The sequence below is a fragment of the Arachis ipaensis genome, chromosome B3, assembly GCF_059453495.1.
Source record: "Arachis ipaensis isolate K30076 ecotype BB chromosome B3, ASM5945349v1, whole genome shotgun sequence".
NCBI classification, from domain to species: Eukaryota; Viridiplantae; Streptophyta; class Magnoliopsida; order Fabales; family Fabaceae; genus Arachis; species Arachis ipaensis.
Window position 1 is genome coordinate 46177705 of NC_142438.1, and position 5752 is coordinate 46183456.

Genomic DNA, 5752 nt, shown 5'->3' on the forward strand with positions numbered 1-5752 from the left:
CAAGCAACTGAAAATCAAATAGGATAAAAAGAAGAGAATATACTATAAATTCCAAACTATCAATGAAACATAGCTTCAATCAAATGAGCGGGACTTATAGCTTTTTGCCTCTTGAATAGTTTTGGCATCTCACTTTATCCATTGAGGTTCAGAATGATTGGCATCTATAGGAACTCAGAGTTCAGATAGTGTTATTGATTCTCCTAGTTCAGTATGATGATTCTTGAACACAGCTTCTTTATGAGTCTTGGCCGTGGCCCTAAGCACTTTGTTTTCCAGTATTACCACCGGATACATAAATGCCACAGACACATAATTGGGTGAACCTTTTCAGATTGTGACTCAGCTTTGCTAAAGTCCCCAATTAGAGGTGTCCAGGGTTCTTAAGCACACTCTTTTTTTTGCTTTGGATCTTGACTTTAACCGCTCAGTCTCAAGTTTTCACTTGACACCTACACGCCACAAGCACATGGTTAGGGACAGCTTGGTTTAGCCGCTTAGACCAGGATTTTATTCCTTTAGGCCCTCCTATCCACTGATGCTCAAAGCCTTGGGATCCTTTTTATTTACCCTTGCCTTTTGGTTTTAAGGGTTATTGGATTTTTGCTCTTGCCTCTTGGTTTTAAGAGCTTTTGGCTTTTTCTGCTTGCTTTTTCTTTTTCTTTCTATTTTTTTTTTCGCCTACTTTTTTTTTCTTTTTTTTTTCTGCAAGCTTTGTTCTTTGCTGCTTTTTCTTGCTTCAAGAATCATTTTTATGATTTTTCAGATTATCAAATAACATGTCTCCTAGTCATCATTCTTTCAAGAGCCAACATATTTAACATTCTTAAACAACAACTTCAAAAGACATATGCACTGTTCAAGCATACATTCAGAAAACAAGAAGCATTGTCACCACATCAATATAATTAAGCTAAGTTCAAGGATAAATTCGAAACTCATGTACTTCTTGTTCTTTTGAATTAAAATAGTTTTTATTTAAGAGAGGTGATGGATTCATATAACTTTAAGACAAAGTTACTAACTACTAATGATCATGTAATGAAGACATACACATGGATAAGCACATAACATATAAAACGAAAAAACAGAGAAAGTAAGAACAAGGAATGAGTCCACCTTAGTGATGTCCTTGAGCTCTTCTATGTCTCTTCCTTGTCTTTGTTGCTCCTCCTTTATTTCTTTTAGATCTTATCTGATTTCATGAAGGATGATGGAGTGCTCTTGATGTTCCACCCTTAGTTGCTTCCAATAATTGTGTGGAAGAAAATGTATCCCCTGAGGTATCTCAGGGATCTCTTGATTTGCAGTCAAATGTTCTACCACTGAGCTATAGACCCTTGATGGAAGCTTTTGTCTTCCCTTTCCTCTTTCTGGAGGCTTCTCTGGCCTTAGGTGCCATCAATGGTTATGGAAAAAAACAAAAAAGCTATGCTTTTTACCACACCAAACTTAGAATGTTGCTCTCCCTCGAGCAAAAGAAGAAGGAATAGAAGAAGAAGAAGATATGGAGGAGATGGAGGGATGTGTGTATGGATGTGAGTGGTGGATGGAAAACAGAAGGGATGGTCATGAATGAAGAGATAGAGGGTGAGGTGGGTGGGGATCCTGTGAGATTCACAGATCCTGAGATGATCCTGTGGGTCCACAGATCCTGAGATGATCCTGTAGGGTCCACAGATCTTGAGGTGTCAAGGCATTTACATCCCTGCACCAATTTAGGCATGCAAAATGCCCTTGCACACAACTCTGGGCGTTCAGCGCCAGGTTGGTGCCCATTTTGGGCGTTCAACGCCCATTTGTTGCCTTTTCTGGCGTTGAACGCCAGAACCATGCTTGTTCTGGGCGTTCAGCGCCAGGATGTTGCGCATTTTGGGCGTTCAGCGCCAGAACCATGCTCTGTTCTGGCGTTTGAACGCCAAGCAGATGCTCCTCCAGGGTGTGATTTTTCTTCTGCTGTTTTTGATTCCGTTTTCAATTTTTATATTTATTTTGTGACTCCACATGATCATGAACCTACAAAGACATATAACTAAGAAAAATATAGTTAGATAAATAAAAATTGGGTTGCCTCCCAATAAGCGCTTCTTTAATGTCAATAGCTTGACAGTGGGCTCTCATGGAGCCTCACAGATGTGCAGAGCTTTGTTGAGACTCTCCAACACCAAACTTAGAGTTTGGATATGGGAGTTCAACACCAAACTTAGAGTTTGGTTGTGGCCTCCCAACACCAAACTTAGAGTTTGACTGTGGGGGCTCTGGTTGACTCTGCTTTGAGAGAAGCTTTTTCTGCTTCCTCTCCATGGTTGCAGAGGGAGATCCTTGAGTTTTAAACACAAGGGAGTTCTCATTCCATTGAAGGACTATTTCACCTCTGTCAACATCAATCACAGCTCTTGCTGTGGCCAGGAAAGGTCTTCCTAGGATGATGGATTCATCGTCTTCCTTTCCAGTATCCAGGACTATGAAATCAGCAGGGATGTAAAGGCCTTCAACCTTTACTAACACGTCCTCTACTTGTCCATATGCCTGTTTTCTTGAATTATCTGCCATCTCTAATGAGATTCTAGCAGCTTGCACCCCATAGATTCCCAGTTTCTCTATTACAGAGAGGGACATGAGGTTTATCCCTGAACCAAGGTCACACAGAGCCTTAAAGATCATGGTGCCTATAGTACAAGGTATTATGAACTTTCCAGGATCCTGTCTCTTCTGAGGCAATGTCAGTTGATCCAGATCACTTAGTTCATTGATGAACAAGGGAGGTTCAACTTCCCAAGCATCAATGCCAAATAATTTGGCATTCAGCTTCATGATTGCACCAAGAAACTTGGCAGTTTGCTCTTCAGTAACATCCTCATTCTCTTCAGAAGAGAAATACTCATCAGAGCTCATGAAGGGCATAAGGAGGTTCAATAGAATCTCTATGGTCTCTAGATGAGCCTCAGAGTCCTTTGGTTCCTCAGAGGGAAGCTCCTTATTGACCACTGGACTTCCCAGGAGGTCTTCCTCCTTGGGATTCACGTCCTCTCCTCTCCTCACAGGTTCGGCTATGATGCTTATGTCAATGGCCTTGCACTCTCCTTTTGGATTCTCTTCTGTATTGCTTGGGAGAGTACTAGGAGGGATTTCAGTGATCCTTTTACTCAGCTGGCCCACTTGTGCTTCCAGATTTCTAATGGAAGACCTTGTTTCATTCATGAAACTTACAGTGGCCTTAGATAGATCAGAGACTAGATTTGCTAAATTAGAAGTATTTTGTTCAGAGTTCTCTGTCTGTTGCTGAGTGGATGATGGAAAAGGCTTGCTATTGCTAAACCTGTTTCTTCCACCATTATTAAAGCCTTGTTGAGGCTTTTGATCCTTCCATGAGAAATTTGGATGATTTCTCCATGATGAGTTATAGGTGTTTCCATAAGGTTCACCTAAGTAATTTACCTCTGCTATTGCAGGGTTCTCAGGATCATAAGCTTCTTCTGCATAAGAAGCCTCTTGAGTACTGTTGGATGCAGCTTGCATTCCATTCAGACTCTGAGAGATCATATTGACTTGCTGAGTCAATATTTTATTCTGAGCCAATATGGCATTCAGAGTATCAACTTCAAGAACTCCCTTCTTCATAGGCGTCCCATTGCTCACAGGATTCCTTTCAGAAGTGTACATGAACTGGTTATTAGCAACCATGTCAATGAGTTCTTGAGCTTCTGCAGGCGTTTTCTTTAGGTGAATGGATCCACCTGCAGAAGTGTCCAGTGACATCTTTGATAGCTCAGATAAACCATCATAGAATATATCCAGGATGGTCCATTCTGAAAGCATGTCAGAAGGACACTTTTTGGTCAACTGTTTGTATCTTTCCCAAGCTTCATAGAGGGATTCACCTTCTTTCTGTCTGAAGGTTTGAACATCAGCTCTAAGCTTGCTCAGCTTTTGAGGAGGAAAGTACTTGGCTAAGAAGGCCGTGACCAGCTTATCCCAAGAGTTCAGGCTGTCTTTGGGTTGAGAATCCAACCATAATCTAGCTCTGTCTCTTACAGCAAAAGGGAAAAGCATGAGCCTGTAGACTTCAGGATCTACTCCATTAGTCTTAACAGTATCACATATCTGCAAGAATTCAGTTAAGAACTGAAAAGGATCTTCAGATGGAAGTCCATGAAACTTGCAGTTCTGCTGCATCAGAGAAACTAATTGAGGTTTCAGCTCAAAGTTGTTTGCTCCAATGGCAGGAATGGAGATGCTTCTTCCATGTAAATTGGAATTAGGTGCAGTAAAGTCACCAAGTATCTTCCTTACATTATTATTATTTTCGGCTGCCATCTCCTCTTCCTGTTCGAAAATTTCTGAAAGGTTATCTCTGGATTGTTATATTTTAGCTTCTCTTAGTTTCCTTTTTAGAGTCCTTTCAGGTTCTGGATCTGCTTCCACAAGAATGTTCTTATCCTTGCTCCTGCTCATATGACAAAGAAGAAGGCACAGAAAAAATAGTAATAATAATATGGATCCTTTATATCACAGTATAGGGATCCTTGTGTTAGTAGAAGAAAAGAAGGGAAGAAAATCTGAACTCAGAGAGAGAGGGGGTTCGGATTTTTGGAGAGTTGAAGGAAAGATGTTAGTATATCAATAAACAAATAGAAGAAGATGAGAGGGGGAGGTGAATTTTCGAAAACAATTTTTTTGAAAAAGAGTTAGTGATTTTCGAAAATAGTTTTTGAAAAAGGTTAGTATTTTTTTTTCGAAAAATTTTTAAATTCAAAAATAAAAATAATTAGTTAATAAAAAAGAAATTTTTGAAAAAGAGGGAATATATTTTCGAAAATTAGAGAGAGAGAGAGTTAATTAGGTAGTTTTGAAAAAGTTAAGAAACAAACAAAAAGTTAGTTAGTTAGTTGAAACAAATTTGAAAAGATTAGAAGTTGGGAAGTTAGAGAAGATATTTTGAAATCAAATTTTGAAAAAGATAAGATAAGAAGATATTTTTAAAAAGATATGATAGAAATTAGTTTTTGAAAAAGATTTGAATTTTTAAAATTACAATTAATGACTTGATTCATAAGAAATCACAAGATATGATTCTAGAACTTAAAGTTTGAATCTTTCTTAACAAGCAAGTAACAAACTTCAAATTTTTTAATCAAAACATTAATTGATTATGTTATTTTCGAAAATTTGATATAAAAATAAGAAAAAAATTTTTGAAAAAAATTTTTAGAACTTTCGAAAATAACTAAGAAATTTGAAAAAGATTTGATTTTTGAAAAAGATTTTGAAAAAGATAAGATTTTCAAATTGAAAATTTGATTTGACTCATAAGAAACAACTTGATTTTAAAAATTTTTGAAAAAGTCAACTCAAATTTTTGAATTTGATGAGAGAAAAAGGGAAAGATATTTTTTTGATTTTTGAATTTTTATGATGCAAGGGAAAAACAAGAAAAATGATGCAATGCATGAAATTTTTAGATCAAACAATGAATGCATGCATGAATGATATGAGTGTCAAGATGAACACCAAGAACACTTTGAATGTCAAGATGAACATCAAGAACATATTTTTGAAACATTTTTAATGCAAAGAAAACATGCAAGACACCAAACTTAGAATTCTTTAATGCTTACGCACTAAGAATTCAAGAATGCATATGATAAACATGAAAAGATACAAAACAAAAAATCATCAAGATCAAACAAGAAGACTTACCAAGAACAACTTGAAGATCATGAAGAACACTATGAATGCATGATATTTTCGA

At 37.4% G+C, this 5752-nt stretch overlaps 1 non-coding gene across 1 annotated transcript; it reads left to right on the forward strand.

Annotated features, from left to right (window-relative positions):
- Nucleotides 1-3813: 3813 nt before the first annotated feature.
- On the forward strand, nt 3814-3921 carry LOC148570498 (small nucleolar RNA R71). Its single transcript, XR_015908112.1, has one exon. It is a non-coding gene; the product is annotated as a small nucleolar RNA R71 (small nucleolar RNA).
- The last annotated feature ends 1831 nt before the right edge of the window (nt 3922-5752 follow it).